The sequence below is a fragment of the Cupressus sempervirens genome, chromosome 6 (genome assembly GCF_028749045.1).
Source record: "Cupressus sempervirens isolate cs-2001-9-10 chromosome 6, ASM2874904v1, whole genome shotgun sequence".
NCBI lineage: Eukaryota > Viridiplantae > Streptophyta > Pinopsida > Cupressales > Cupressaceae > Cupressus > Cupressus sempervirens.
In genome coordinates, this window is record NC_143123.1 from 476,288,839 (window position 1) to 476,306,758 (window position 17,920).

Consider the following 17,920-nt stretch of genomic DNA (forward strand, 5'->3'; position numbering starts at 1 on the left):
TTTGGATCCCACCAAAGCTTAAAAGATTCATGAAATTTCCATGCCCTCAGATCAACCTCCAATCTATGGTTGTAACTATCTCGCTATGAAGAGTTGCATGAAGATTATGTATAGTGAGATAGTGAATGGGGGACCCACCATATTTCCCATAAGACTCACATCAAATATCTACCACAAGATCAAAGAAGCATCAATGGTTATCACTATCTCGCTATAGAAAGATGCTCAAAAGTTATGCATAATGAGGTAGTGACTTGATGACATGTGTCCCTAGTCATCGGTGGGCCAAGAATGAAATGCCAATATTGAACGAAAGGTACAAATGGAAGCATTTTATTGGTTTGATTGGCAGCATATTAGGGAGAAAGGTGAGTTAGCCTAGTTTTCTTTCCTAGATCATAGGATTTTTTGAGGATCAATGGTGTAAATTCAAAAGGAAATATGATGCCACCCTGTTTTTCAATTCTGTGCATTTATGATCAATGAAAGCTTCACATGCAAGAAAAATAGAGTATAATACAAGAGATTTTACCATTTCCAATCTCACACAAACAAAGATTTCACATTTTCTGAGCACCGGAACCTACTGATGATATTGTGATAAGCTTGGCAAAGACATGAAGCAATCCTCCCTATTTGTGAGCTATTGAAGAGGTTTGGAGAAGAACAAGTTTGTAAAATCAAGTAAGTTCTTATATTATAACCTTTGTAGCTTTCATGTCCTTGTGAATTATAGTCAAGATGCCTCCTAAGAAAGCATTTTCTGGGCAAGTAAATTATATGGAAAGAAATGTTCATGATGATCTACTAGAATTACTCCTAGGGTCCATCACTAAACTTGCACAAGTTAAGAAGTTAATTTCCTTAAACCCTAGGCTTAAGATTGCTGATGGCCTACATGACAAAGGGAATTGGGTTAGGGATGCAACAACTATACAAACAGGTCTTGTTTTGTTCAAAAAAAGGTTTTCAAAAAGGAATTTGTTTGCCCCTCATGCTAACTTCTAGAATTTTGATTTGGGAAAGCTAGTAGTTCCAAGTGTTTTCATGGATTACAATTTTCTTGAAACCATTGCAAAGAATTATGACCAAGCTATTAGGGTGGTGAGCAGAACTGATGGTGTGCCTTTGATCTCAATCAGTCTTGAGGAAATTAGGGAGGTTTTTCACCTAGAGCCATTGTCAAATTATCATGTGTCAATTAATTTGTTAGAACTAGAAAATGAATACAAGGTAAAGAAGGATGTGATTAGGGGAGGTGCACTAAGGGCACACATTGGCACAATAGGAACTTTTCTAGTGATCACTACAGCCTTGAGGAAACCTTCTAAGAAGAGTCTTTTAACTTCTTGGGCTATAGAGATATACATGACCCTGTGTCATGTTTTTGGTGAGGAAAAATAGGATTTCATGCCTATTGGCCTTATGTATATGATGTTGCAAGTTGCCTCTTTTGGTGTAGATCTCACTTTTTATTTTGCTTCATTTTTAGCTAAAGAAATCCATGTTGGTTTGGTTGGAATTGCCAAAGGGAAAGTGGAGAAGACATTTGGGCACTATTCTCTATTGATGCATATGTTCTTGTTTAAAGGGGTGACATATTTTGGTAAAGAGATGGAATTGAACAAAGAGGAGAATGGGGAAGCACTACCAATCCAGTTGTAGAGTGAAAATATGACTTGGGATGCAAATAATGACAGTTTTGTTAGATTTGATAGGTATTTTGATTCTAAATTGAGATGCCTCATATTAAGTGATAATCCCAGGATCCCTAAGGCACTAATGAACCTCATTAGGCCTATGGATAACCCCCATAATTTGAAAGTTTCACACAATTGGGGAGATATCATACCTTATTTTGTTTCTACTATTTTTAGAATCTATTGTTTTAGGGGGAGCCCTCATGTTTTTCCCTACCAAGTACCTTTAAAAGTAGGAATGGCTGAAGTTTTGTGGTAGTTAGGAGGAGTGGAGGAGATGTTTCTATTGAAAAGGTCATTGGGGTCCATTTTTCCTACTTGCAATATAACACACCAGTTTGTGATTACCAAAGGGGGTTGGAGCTTTTTACATAAAATTTTGGATCAATATAAGTGGTTGTCTCCCATCCCCATTTTTGAGATAGTGAAGGATTTTTTAATCAAACTTTGAGGCATAGGATTAAATTAGGTTAGATAAACATGATTGATACTATCCAGAGGACATCAAACTAAAAAGGAAAAATGGAGGGTTTATTCTCAGTTTTTAGAAATGATTCATTGTTTTGATCATAAATATGATCCTCTAGATAATGCTAATACAGAGGCTAGTAAAGTAAATAAGCTTATGAATATCTTCCTTGAAATAATGGAAGCTATGAATGAGAAGAAACAATTTTTTATTGATTCTTACCCTGATAAGGCCAGAGAGGTCATGAGGAGGTTGGTTTTCACTCCCAATATAGGAGTTGATCAAATAATTATTCAAAAGAAACCAAGTTATACTATGATTTAGAATAAAAGGGCTCTTGTGGATAAGTGCAAACAAATAATGGGATCCACCAGTGTCATCAAAGAGGAGAGACCTGATGAACCTTCTCCTAAGAGGTAGAAGGTAATGAAAGAAAAGAGTCCTCAAGTTGAGGAATATTTTCCCACTCAATCCCCTTAAGGATTGGAGAAGAGTAGCTCACTGGTGAGAAAATTGAGCAGATTGGATCACAGGGAGGCATTTATGTTACTCAAGCAGAGTTAGATGAGGGTAACCCTCAAGAACCTCCTTCACCAAGTTTGGATCTAACAATAGTTGACTATAGAGGTAAGGAAATGGACCCTGTGTTAGAATAGGCAAGTCATCAATTTTTGGTTGATGACAATTTTGTAAAGTCTAGGGCTTTCAAGCAATTTGCATGGAGGATAAACATGAATAATTTTGAAGAAAGGTGTAAAAAGGTGAAAACAAAGCATCCAAAAATGGGTGAAGCCTCCATTGAGAACCAAAAAGAAGAAGAAATGATAAGAGAGTTTCATAATATTAGCCTTGAATAGGGAAGACAAATGGTGAAGGCATCTAGAATTTTGTTGTTACCAAATTGGGACATTGCTAATGCCTTAATTTTCAGTTCTATTTTGAAATAAATTGAATTTGCAAGATTAGAATAAAAAGGACTTCCAAGGTACTACATTTGTTGAGGATCAAGTTGCATTGGTTAGCTGGTCATTAAGAAGAGGGTCTAGAGCCACACTATCACAACCATATGAGTCTAGATTGATGGGAAACATAATTGTAAGGAGAGTTGCTAATACTTCTTATGTATAGGCAGCACATTGGAATGTGGATTCACCCCAATTTGTTTTGGCCACTACTAAGAAGGAAGAATAGGACATGTTTGAATTACAAAGTAAATATGAAACACTTATGGATGTTTAAAATCAAGAGGTGAAAAAGAGAATTAAGCTTGAGAATAAATTAATGGGAAGGTCTACAACACCAAGAATAACATACTCTCACCCCTCAGTTGAACCTTTCAAATCCACCCCAAAGGCTGGAATACTACACAGCAGAAGACTTTGAAGAAGAAAAAGGCAAGTTGTGGGCATTACATGTGGATTTGGAGGAAAAATATGAAGATAAATTAAGAAAAGCTCTTACATATTTGGGGAACAAAATTGAATGGCCACTAGTCTATGATCAGTTGGCTAGAGTGATTAGTATCTGGGAGGAATTGAAAGCCAGTGATGAGGCTTTGAAGCCTATTGTGAATAAGTGGGTGAGAAGGAAGAAAGAAATGACATTTTTATGTTACTCTGTCATAAGAACTTCTTATCATATCAAATTGAGAAGACCTTTGATATTGTTTCTGATCTTTCTAATTTTGACAATAGGATGATTCATTTACAAAGAATAATAGTAGGCTACTTGAAAAAGTACAAGAGCCAAAAGTTTAGTTTTTTTCCTTATGTCCTAGATAGGAAAAATAATTTGAAAAACAAAGATGAATGGGAAAAAGAACTTGATGATATATTTTCTTTAAGGATGAATAAAATTATAAATGAAATAGGGCATGCATGGTGGGCTACCACAGCTGAAGAGATAGTGAAAGCCCAAATATTCTTTAATTCTTTAAAATAAGAATTTGTTGATATTAATAGGGAGGTGAAATATGTTATCAAAAGGAAACAAGATATTCTACAATTTGATTGGCCTGGTGACACATTGTTTGACAAATGGATGGCAAAAGTTTCTCCTAGTGAACAATTTGAGGAAGTTGTAACTAACAGTGATGAGGTCCAGGATGATGAGATCTAAATCATTGACACTGTTAGTACACAATGCCAACAAAAAGAAGAAGACAAGAATGTATAGTTAGCTCCAGTTATAGAAATAGAAGCCTAGGATGTGGACATGATAGAGAAACAATCAAGGATAAAATTAATATTGTCTGTCCAAGGTGAAAACAGTGAAAATCCAAAGGTAAAATTTGATATAGAAATACTACAGGACTCATCATTGGCCAGCTTGAGGGCAACATATTTAGAGGATTCGTGAATAAAAAGCCAATAACTTGTTTTGATGTAATAGAAATGGGCCTACCTAAAGTACATTTTGTTGAGTTAACTTTCTGTTATATTGAGTTTTGTTTTTTCTGAACACTTTTCAAGTTTTCCATGCCTGAAGCTTATTGCATCTCACATACATAAGTGAGATCTTAGGGCTAGAACAAGGGTCCAATTTCTAATGCTTTTAGTCATACTTAGTTTATTTTTAGTCCAAGTAATTTGAACAAGCTTTATGATGTATTTTCTCTACAAGTTTATGGGAATATGTATTAATATAGAATGTTCTTTGTGTTTCTTCCTATGGTCATTCTAATTTTGCTAAAAAATGTATACAATTTTCAAAGAAAATGAATACAAATTATGATCTGTACCCATATTAGTTCTTTCTAAATTTTGTCTCCTTTTGGTTACTTAGTTATCTTGATGTTGTATGAGTAAAAACCTATGCAATTGAATGCAATCCTTAAGGTTGTATATCTTTTCATTACTTCTATTAGTTCAATGAATTAAGTAAGAGCTTTGATGAATTTGACAAGATTTTTGTAGTAATGGGAAGGATGTTTTGAATGATGGATTCCAATGGGAATTGTTGATAATATTTTTTGTAAGGCAAAAAATTAGATTTATAGATTGTTAGTAGACTCTAAGCCCTACTGGATTAGGCACTGGTCAAAGTGATTCAACTAAAAGAGAAATAGATCATAAATGGGTATCAAATGCATAATTACAATCAATTTTACTTTTATTTCCTAAAGATCTTCAATGTTGGTCAATACTTGTTTGTATGAAATAGTCTAGCCTTAGTTAGCCACTATTGCAAAGAATACTTGTAGATCTACATAAGACTGTATGACCAAATCTGCTATATGGGATGTATTCTATTTAAAAAGTCACAATTAGCTATTTGTTTACGGATTAAGGATGAGAATCAAAATGAAACTAAGATAGTTTTCATAGAACAATAGTTAGACTGAGTCCCTTAGGTATACCCACCTTGGCTTTGCAAAGCCTAAAGAGAAGAAAACCATTATTGGTTTTGTTAATGTTGGATCCAAATGGTTTGCATGTGTAATTAAAAATAGGAAATGGCTAATCCTTAGGTTGCATAAGTATTATCATTTTGGTATTGAGGCTCTCTATTGCTTAGTAGTTTTTTTTATAAACTCCAATAGGGGGTTTGGTTTTTCACACCATTATGCTAGCCATTTTTGCATATGGTGTTTGAACCCAAATATTATTGGATTTTTGACATTTTTGTACCCAAGGACCAAATGGGTTTTAATTTTGAAGTTTTCCAATTTTGGGGGTTTTACCTCATTTTTTGTGCCACCTTGTTTTCTCATTTTCTTGGTATGAGTTTGGTTGTTGAATGAGATTATCTAGATTTCGATGTCAGTTAGACCTTTATTGCACTTTTATGTTGCATTGGGATGTGTGTCACATCTTCACTCCCAAGTTTATTTTTTGGTTGGGCATATTTCTACATTGTGTTCTCATCTAGTCATTGTGCTATGATCTTCATGGTGGTGGTGCACCACACATGAGTACATGCACATACATTTGTTAGGCGACTTGTGAGGCTTGATCTTTTGCAATAATTTTGGAACTTATGATCATTGGAGTTGTGTTTCAAATTTTAATGCCTATGGGAACTCATCATTAAATGAGCATGGGTAGGGTAGGGAAGCACATGGAGGGGATTCTATCTCACAGCCTTGTGACTATTTCCTAGTTTTTAGAGGAATTTTTATGTAAGTGATAAATAAATTAAAATACTAGGTGGTAATAAATAAAAGATAATTTAAATGTTTGGGTTGTGTGCCTTCTACTGAGAAGAGTTGTTGTCTAGGTTGTGTGCCTTCTGTTGAGAATAGTAGCTGCCAATACTAACTTGGGATTTTGGATGCCAACAAACTCTCCATGATGTTAGCACCTACTTAGTAGCCCATTAAGTATCTAACCAGGACCTATAGTTTTTGCATTTTCTATGTTCTTGGTTTCAGTCATCATATTATCTAGTGTGAGTGTTAGCCATGGATGTTGTGCTTTATGCATATTTGTGGTTGGATCATTGTCTCCATCAACATGATAGGAGTAGACCTATAGGTTCCAAATAGTTGGGAGGCACATCTACCTATACTATTGATAGGGATTGGTGTACAGAGATGATCTTTTGTCCTAGTGTGGCCATTGCTAGATGTTTTTACTTGGTACTTCAAGTTTTAGAGTATGCTTTCTTGTGATTTATGCTTTCATTGGAATGCTTGTATATCATGTTTAGATGACATTAGCTACTGACACATTTTCTTATTATGATGATTAGCATATGATAGATGATGTTATCCATGTTTCTAGGATTGTCTTATGATTTACTCCTAGCATGTTATATTTCCTTATGCTTATGTTGTAGCACGTTTTAGTAGTGACATCCTTATATGATATTACAGATGATCTTATTGATGGGTTGGGATGTTATGTGTGGGGACATCTAGGACCCATGATGGTCTTATGATATTATTATGGTTGGAAGGAACCACATACTTAGTTTGGTTGTACTATTCATTGTGATGTTACTTCTATTTATTGTGATGTTCTTCCAATACTCTATGATGTTTCCTTTTGTACTGTCTCTTCACTACTTGATTAGATGTTTAGATTCAGTTTCCTACTTTCTATCTTCTAATTATGGTTAGAGTGTCCTTGCCTCAAGATGTTGATTTGGTACTCCATGTTGTGGAGGAACTTCAATCCTTTGCTTTTTACCTTTTTTTGGCTTGTTATCTTTGGATCTCACATGAAATCATACTTTCTCATGTGAGAATGCAAGATTTTGCATGGTGTATTGGGTTTCCTCGTGTGGCTTTTGGCACCTTCTTGTGCAAAACCAAACACTAGTTTTAGGTGTCTTCATTGTTTGGTCAGGTACCTTCCTACACCATTTGGTGCACATCCTTGTCTGGCATGTTACACATCTATTTTTGGTCCTTGCACAAAAAATAGGGGGCATCTCCACTAGTTTTCAAGGATCAATTTTTGGTGATTCTAGTACCCTTGGGTTTACTTAATTTTCCATGCCTCAATAGATCTTAGTTTCTTTGTGTGGCTGTCATTTTGTTTTTTCATTTCCTATTGTGTGTGTGTTAGTTTAGGTAGTAGCATTCACTGATTCATTAGCTACTAGGATGGTGGTTACTTCTGTTGTGATCTTTGTGATCCATGTATGATGTTGCCATGTGCTTTCATACTTGTTAAAAAAATGGTCTTGGCTTGTATTAATGATCTCTAGGTGAGGCATTACAAGGCATGAGCATTCTTATGGATTGGAATTTAATCCTCAATAACAAATCAATGTTAACAACATCTCATATAAAACTTCAAAACATGATGAAACTATGAAGGATTTTGACCAAGAAGTTCTTTTTCCTAAACTCCTTTATTCTATGATGATTACTAGACCTAAATGCAAAAGGAAACATAGTCCACACTTGAAAACTCTTCGCTTTTTTTTGTATCATAAATTTTTATGCAAGTGGTAAGGGTATGGATAGTGGAAGTTGGTAGAGATTAACCCACAAATAGACCTTGAAAAGGTTTGAGAGCCAAAGGAGACCCTAGACCCCACACTTGTACCTTTACATAAATTGAATCAACATGAACCTTAATCAAAACATGTAAACATGAAACAAGACTCAGGGGATGTTTTTTTTACATTATCATGTTCATGTTGACTGGATTTGAGGACCCCAAAACAAAGAGAAGGCATAGATCCTTCAATACTCACTTGGAATGCTAGTAGCCCAAGAAATTAGATTTTGGCCTACAACTTGAAGACTTTGGATTGAAACAAGGAAGCCAACCACCAAAATAGTTATCATTTTAGATGTATTACAAAACCCCAAAATGTTGAGATCATATGAGCAAAGATGTTGTCATAACCCTTGGGACAACAAATAGGCCTAGGGGGTTAACTAGGGCACTTTTACAAAGGAAGTGAAATTCAAACATGTGATAAAAATATAAAACCAATTTTATTAGATATAAAACACCCAAAATATACTAAATCTAGAGTTACAAGTCTTGGGAAAAATTTTTGGGGTCTCAATCACTTGTTGTTACAAAATAGCACATTGGTGCATACATGATATATGCACTTACGGCATCAGTTTTCTTCCTTGTCCCTACATATTAGCAACTCAAACAAAAATAATCTCAAATAAGACTAAATTATAAGGATTCCACTAAAGGCCATAAATTTCCTATGGTGGAATCTAGAGTTATAAAGCAATTTCTTCAAAAACCCTACAAACCCTCAAAACTCAAACTGTTTGCACTAAAAAAAAAGTATAACTTGAGTTGTATAAAATTTCATGACCTCAAACTAGTTCCATTTTAAAGCTAACTTGATGGTGCATCTAATATTACTAGGCTTAGACTTCTATGCATTAGTACAAGTATGTACCATGTAGAAAACTGGCCCAAAATGTAGAAAATAGGGTTATTCTTTATTGATTTTAGTGCAAAAACTGACATACTACCTTGCACCTACCTGAAAGGGCTATATGAAGCTCTTCCCCAACTGATCCAACCAATTTTGAAAGGTTGTGATTATTGGGGTTGTGATTACAAACATTTTTGCTTAATTGTACAAAAAGTTGCAAAGTTGCATAGCAACTTTTGCAATATTTATTGCATTTTTACATTTTAAAGCTTTAAAGATATTTTAACCATCCAAATGAGTCCTAATTGACTCAATGCAACTAATAGACCCTAGATTACAAATAAATTCATACAATTACATGAATTTTTCCCTTATGACCTCATTGAGCAATGGGCTTATAAAACACCCAAATTGCTAATGGACCACACAAAAGGGTTAGAATTGAACCTAAGAGTCTAGAAACATTGTCTTATTGAAAACATAGAAGATTAAACTAGAACACGACTGCGAATGATTCAAAAAACTTTATTTCATTATTTCATGAGAGGGTGCTCCTGCACCATGCTACCTCGGGGAAAAGAAGCTCAAGTTCCTACTTGAGGTGAATTGATTAAGAGTGTATACATGTTGCTAAATCCAATCTTCAATCATCCAGGTGGCATGAATGGTAGGTAGCCCTTCAAGTATTGATAGTATGTTTGATTCCTTGTCTTCTTGGAAATTTTTATTTCCAAGATTGCTTCCAACTCTAAAGGTCATGAAGGTGGTAGATCTTTCAACTAGTCTTCATGTGAATCTACTGTAGATGTACCTACAACATTAGAAGTATCCTTGAAATAGTGAGGTCAACCATATTGATAATTGGTGAGATGGCAATAATAGGTGGTATCGAAATTTCATAAGCATTAGGACCAAACTTATACAAGATTTTACAAGGTCCTATCTTATTCATTTGGAGTTTGGTATGATGACCTTTTAGGAGTCTTTCCTTTCTTAAATATGCCCATACTTTGTCACCTACTTGGAATTGAACATCTTTCCTCTTCTTATCTACTTGTGCTTTGTATTTTTGTGAAATTTGTTCCAATGTATCTTTCACCTTTTCTTGTAGTTGTTCAATAAGTTTAGCCATTTCTTCTCCTTGTGCACTAACCTTTATGTCATTAGGTAACTCTCTAAGTTCTAGAGGTCCCTTTGTATTATAGCCATAGAATATTTGGAATGATTTCTTCCCTATAGACCTATTGAATGAATCATTGAAAGAAAACTCAGCTTGTGGAAGAGTTAGATCCCAATTTTATGCATATTACTTGGCAAGGAATCTAAGGAGGTTTTCAAGAGATCTATTTACAACTTTATTTGACCATCCATTTGAGGATGGTAGGCAAAACTAAATTACAAGTTAGTGAGCAATTTCTTGTGCAAGGTTCTCCAAAAGTGTCCTTGGAATTTGGTGTCTCTATCTAAAACAATAGAGTTAGGAAAACTATGAATTCTTATAATCTCTCTAACAAAGAGATGGGCAATATTAGAGGAATCAAGAGTTCTCTTACAAGGGATAAAGTGTGCCATCTTGCTGAAACAGTCTACAACCACAAATATATTATCATATCCTATTGTTGTCCTTGATAATCCCATTACAAATTCCATAGATATTGCTTCCCAATGTCTAGAAGTGATTGATGGAGGTTGGTATAACCCTTGGTTAGTTGTAATACCCTTTTCTTATTGACATATAACACGTGACTCTGCATATTTCTTGACATCATGTTGTATTTTTGGCCAATGATAATGTCTCTTAATATCCTCTAATGTTTTATCAATACCAAAGTGACCACTCATTCCTCCATAATATTTTTCATTTACTATATTGTCTCTCATGGAGCATTTTGGAATATAAATTTGATGACCCCTAAAAATTAGTCCATCTTGAATAAGAAATTCAGAAAAAAATGTATGATACCTGTCCATAAGAGTAGTGCAAACCTGATATATTTTGCCAAAATCTACATCATCTCTGTAAAGGTCCTTCAATGCTTTGATGCCTATACTTTAAAATTGGATTTCCTACACCAAAATTATCCTCCTACTAAGAGAATTAACAACTTTATTTTCTTGTCCTTTCTTATGCTTCATGGTGAATGAATAGGCTTGTAATTGTTCCATCCACTTGATATGTTTCACACTCAACTTTTCTTGAGAATTTAAGTAACTTAGAGCATGGTTATCTATAAAAACCACAAATTCTTTAGGTAATAAATAATGACTCCATTTCTTGGGGATTGAACCATAGCATAAAGTTCTAAGTCATAAGTTGCATACTTCTTTTTAGCATCATTTAGTTTTTCAGAGAAGAAAGCCATAGGTTTATTGTCTTGGCTAAGGACTATCCCAATTACTAGATTGCTTGCATCTATCTCAATAGTAAAAACCTTATTAAAATCAGGAATAGTGAGTATTGGATATTGTGCCACCCTTTATTTCAAATATTCAAATGCATCATTTACTGCTTTAGTCCAAACAAACTTTACCTTTTTACCTCTTTTTATTGTATCCAATATAGGTGCACATACATTGCTGAATTTCTTAATGAACTTTCTACAAAATGTTGATAAACAATGAAAAAAAATTTCATCACCTACATTCTTTGGAGGAGGCCAATTAATGATTGCATCTACCTTTGCTAGATCCTTTTTTAGTGTCCCTTGTGAGATCACAAATCCCAAGAAGATGAATTCTTTTTGGAAGAATGTGCATTTCTCAAGGTTGATCATTAGTTGATGCTCTTTTAACCTTTTGAGAACCAATTCAATGCATTCAAGGTGTTCCTCCAAGATGAAACTAAAAATTATGTCATCAAGATAAACAACCAAAAACTTTCCATTGTAATCATAAAATATTTCATTCATTAGCTTTATGAAGGTAGAGGGGGTGTTGCTTAAACCAAATAGCATTACTATCCATTGATAGAGACCTTCTGTAGTTTTTAAGGAAATCTTCCATTCATCACTTGACTTGATTCTTATTTGGTGATAACCAAATTTTAGATCAAGCACTTTATGCAAGTGGTAAGGGTATGGATAGTGGAAGTTGGGAGAGATCAACCCACAAATAGACCTTGAAAAGGTTTGAGAGCCAAAGGAGACCCTAGAATCTCGCACTTACACCTTTATATAAAATGAATTGACATATGAACCTTACTCAAAACATGGAAACATGAAACAAGACTCAGGGGATGTTTTTTTACATTATCATGGTCATGCTGACTAGATTTGAGGACCCCAAAACAAAGAGAAGGCATAGGTCCTTCAATACTCCCTTGGAATGCTAATACCCTAAGAAATCAAATTTTAGCCCACAACTTGAAGAATTTGGATTGAAAGAAGAAATCCAACCACTAAAATGGTTATCACTTCAAATTTACTAGAAGACCTCTAAATGCTAAGATCATATGAGCAAAGATGTTGTCATAACCCTTGGGACAACAATTAGGCCTAAGGGGCTAATTAGGGCACTTTTACAAAGGAAGTGAAATTTAAACACATGCTAAAAACATCATACTAATTTTATTAGATATAAAAAATCCAAAATATGCTAAATCTAGAGTTACAAGTCTTGAGAATAAGTTTTGGGGTTTCAATCGATTGTTGTCACAAAACAACACATTAGTGCGTACATGATATATGCACCTAGGGCATCATTTTTCTTCCTTGTCCCTACATATTAGCAATTAAAACATAAAGAATCTCAAATAAGACTAAGGGTATAAGGATTCCACGAAAGGCCATAAATTTCCTAGGGTGGAATTTGGAGTTATAAAGCAATTTCTTCAAAAACCCTACAAACCCTCAAAACTCGGGTTGTTTACACAAAAAAAAGTATAACTTGAGTTTTATAGCATTTCATGACCTTAAACTAGTTTCCTTTGAAAGATAACTCAATGGTTTATCGAATAGTACTAGGCTCAGACTTCTATGCATATATACAAGTATGTACCATGCAGAAAACTTGCCCAGAATGCAGAAAATAGGGGTATTATTTATTGATTTCAATGCAAAAGCTTGCATACTACCTTCCACCCACCTTAAAGGGCTATATTAAAGTCTTTCCCAACTGATCCAACCAATATTGAAAGGCTGTGACCATTAGGGAATTGATTACAAAAAACATTTTTGCTTAATTGTGCAAAAAAGTTGCAAAGTTGCATAGCAACTTTTGCAACATTTATTGCATTTTTACATTTTAAAGCCTTAAAGGCATTTTGACCATTCAAATAATTCTTAATTGACTCAATGAAACTAATAGACCCTAGATTACAAATAAATTTATACCATTACATGAATTGTTCCCTTGTGACCTCATTAAGCAATGGGCTTATAGAACACCCAAATTACTAATGGACCGCACAAAGGGTTAAAAGTGAACCTAGGAGTTTAGAAACATTGTCTTATTGAAAAGATAGAAAGGTAAACTAGAACAAGGCCATAAATGACCCAAACAAATTTATTTCATTATTTCATGAGAGGGTGATCCTGCACCAGATTTCATGACCACTCTACTAATGAATGTAAAATCTTACAATATAAGATTAGGAAACTCATTGATAGTAAGTTTATTTATGTATCATGCAGCAATGAGTTGTATTTATATCTGATTTTCTCTAAATAAAATTTATGTTCCTATTATGGAGCTCCACATTATGTAAACAATGGTATCCTAATCTTTGGGGGCTTGTTGTCTTGTATAGTGTTGTGAGCGATATAAAATGCCTCCTTTCAACCTTGTTCCTATGCTTGGGGGATAAGGATGTCATCTCCTTCTTTTGTCTCTCTAGAATCCACTTTTCCTTAGTTAAGAAATATCTATCTATTATGTGATATCCAATCATACATGAAAATTATGGTTTGTATTAAGGATCTTTGTCCTTGATCATAACATATTTTTTTTTTTGACATTAGGTTTCCATGGTTGATAAATATTAACCTTGGAAGTTGAATAGTGCGTTGGCTTAATTTTTCTCTTCTTGCATGATATCTTCCATTCATCCCTTCCATGGCCTCATAAGAGTTGTGACCTTCTTGTCTTGGACTGGGTATTGTCTATGGATATTGTATTTATATTGAAGAAGGCTTTATCCTTTTTATTTTCTTTCCTTAACATGTCAAAATAGTATGTATTTTTTCCATCTTAAGGAGGGGGGCATATATACAGCCTCCCTCACTCTACATTATGCATTTTTCTCTAACCTTTTGTTTTGTAGCATGCTAAATCTTTTAAGGCAACTCACATAAGCTACTAAATCCTGAAGAGACACACATTTTTCAATATGTTAAATCTTCCAAAGGTAGCACACATAAGTTGCTAAATCATGAGGAGACACACATTTTATATTCATAGTGATACAAGAAGGTGGATCTATGGATATTTCAGAAGCCATCAAAAGATGAATTACACTTGCAAGCACAATTTTTGAGTGAACTATCAGGTTTCACCACCTATTGGGCTCTCCCTCCCTATTTATGATTCATGGTAAGGTGGACATCTTACTTGGTGAGGTAATCACTTCCTCTTTTCTCTCTTTTTTCTTTCATTCTAGTAGGACTGGATTATGAATCTATGTTATTTATAGTGTTCCTCATGTCTTTCTTATGTAATAATTTATGCTTTTATTATAGCTTTCCAAATATGATATTAGTATGAGAAATATTTCTTAGCAAGGTTTCTTGTGCTAATTGATTTGGGTTTGTCTTAGTATTGACCCTTCTTTTTTGTTCTTATGATTTTCTTTTTTTTGTTTTTGCACCCTCGTGTGTGTATGTTGAGTTATAATCCTTAGCCTAGGGGCTTGTGTCCTTAGCTAAGTTTTATTTTTTCTCATTGTGAATCCATTTGGATCTCTTCTTTCTTCTCCTTTACCAAGAGTTTGCATAGAATCCATTCTCTTACTAAAGTGGGGGCTTAATGTATTATCTTAAAATGGAAGCACTTCCATATTAAGAGTGTTTAGCCATCCAAGTAAGTGGACTAGGGTCATGTCAAGCACCTTGAATAAGTATTTGCATGGATCTAGTTTTTTGCCCCCTATACTTCTTCTCTCCACTTGTTTCTAGCCTCTTTCTAACAACTTTCTCTATGAAATTGAGGAGGTTGATTTTTTGGGTCAAGGATGACCTTGACCCTGATCTAGGGCAAGGTCAACCTTGTTCCTAACTCCATGTCCAATAATCAAGTTGTGGGAGTTTTAGGATACTGGGCTTCAGAAAGTTTCATTTTCCTACTTCTGAGTCAGCTATTTTGAGTTTCAAAATGATGAACTATTAAATTTAATTTAATCTAGGTTCATTTCTAGGGGTTAAGGTTAATTGGGATTTAGTTCTCCCATGTCAACCTTCTTGAGAAGTTTTCTCCCTAGATCTCTATATAAAGAAGCTTTCTCCTCTCATTTTCTCTAAGACACATAATGATATTAGATGATCCATTATTTCCAAGATCAAGCAAGCATTCTATCAATAATTTTCAATCAAGCATCTAAGTCATTGTCTATATTCAAGTTGTCCATTGAAGATCAAGGATTCAAGCATTCAAGCCTTTGAAGGGATTTAGTTCAAGCATTCAAGATTCATCATTCAAACCCTAGATCTAGCCATCATGGTGGTGTGATATTCCTTCAAGATCCTTTTTTCATCTTCTAGATCAATTCATTCTTCTATCAAGGTAGATTCCAAGCATACAATCATGGAAGTTTTGATTTACATTTGCTAATGTTATGTTCAAGCTTTCATATGAACATACTTGTTTACATTTCAAATACAATTGCATATCTATTGAATATCATATCTTCATTGTTAGATCTACTTCTACTACTTGCTAGAATTCTCTATTTCAATTCCATTATTAAGGTTAATTCAAAAAGGGGGTTTGACCAAGGAAAAATCCTAATCCAAACAACAAAACCCTTTTTCTTGTAGGTACAGATACATGACAACAAATTAAAGTGCTGATTTGGATACCCTTTTCATCGAACTTGCAAAATCCATGAACAAAAATTTCATCTGAGTAGTATAGTCCAAGGTCACCTTTTTTGGGCACAAGTGTGCTATGAGGTAAGATTGTGCCCCACTATCTAGGTCAAGATCAACTTGGCTCAAAAAAGAAAAAGATTTTTGAGTTTTGAAGATTTCATAGTTTTGGTTCAAGATCATGAAAATTAATAATTTCTAAGATTATTTGATAGGGTTTTCAATAGTTTATTTTTGAAGGTAAATTCTTTCATTTCTTCATTTCAATATCAAAATTTCCAAATTTACATCCCATCCCCTTACAATTCAAATTTTTGTCTAAAAATATGGGTTTAGGGTCTCTTTCATGCACATTATTCCAAACCCTAGTCATTTATATTTTTATTTAATACAGGTCTTTATGCTAACTCACTAATAAGCCTTCCATTGATATCTTTGATCTTGATTTGGAAACCCTTCACAAATTTAGGCCACTCTTCTCAAAAAAACTTAATCCTTCTTCTCAGATTCACTTATCAATATCAACATCACCTATGCAAGCTTTCTCCTTTAGCTTCACATCCACTCATAGACTTGTGCATTTCTGATCCACCTTTGTCTATATGTACCTTTTGCATACACTTGCACTCCTCAATTATGTTTTTGGCTATGTACCTCTTTAAATAGAAAATTCTTTCTTTACCTTTTTCTATCACCATCAAGATCTTAGAGTTTATGATTAGGTTTAACTTGATTCATTGTATCTGTCCATCTTCTTGATCATCCTCTAGAAAATTCTCTAGAATCCATTGAATAGGTATTTACCTAATCCTCTCCTTGAATTTAATGATCCAACTCATCAATCTTGTCTTTAACATAGTTTACATCTCCCAAGAAATCAACTGTGTTGGCCCGATCTTCACAATTTTCTTGAATTCATTCGCATACTATTACTCAACAATATCTAAATTTTGACACTCTTTCACCACTAAATTTCTTGATCTTTGTAAAGATTTATGGCTTGGCATCAACTATTTTGATTAGTCTATTCTAATGCTCGATCAACACTACATTTTCTTAGCACTTACTATAGCTCAATTAACACTAGCATTACTTGGCATTCCTTAGCCTTTTACTCTATTGCTCAGCTTGGCCAAGTTTTCTTGACATAAAAAATCACTTTGATTTATTGAAGTCCATCTAATCAAATGTCCATTGTAACTCCCTTTTCATAACTCAACCTTTCCTCTAGGTTTTATTGTTATGAGAAACTTCTCAAATTCTCTTCATCAATCAAATCGATATGAGATTTAGATTAGGTAGCAATATATCTTATCAATAGATTTGACATCAATGAAAAAAAAAATTGTTCCAATTGTAAGTTTTCAACAATCTCCCTCTTTGGCATTGATGGCAACATCTCAAGCATCTCAATACTAGTAATAGCTTACTTACCATACAATCCATTTATTGTCATTTTGATTCTTCTTTTTTTATTTTCTCCCTATGAAATGATTGATCTCCCTCTCTAATATATTTATCACTTTGTGTGTTCTCCTTATTTGACAACAATCTTTGTATACTCTTTCTTTCTTATTTATCCCTCTATCTGTATAATATCCCTTTGTAGTAAAATCTCTATGTCTATCTCTTATGTATATGTATTTTTCTTGTTTTACAATCTTTCCCTCTTTGACAACTATTCCAAAGACACTTAGCTATCTAAGCTTCAAATTCTTTATATATTTGAATTATGTAGATTTTGCATGTCTAGCTGATTTTTGTCATCTATCTATGACTGAGTTGTTATGTTGTACTAGATTATCTACCTTAGGCATGTCCCAAAGTAGAGTTCTTGCTAGGATTAGACCACAGACAAAATATAACAATTACATGCAAATATAACCAATAGCAAAAAATAATAGATCACACAAAAAAAAAACACA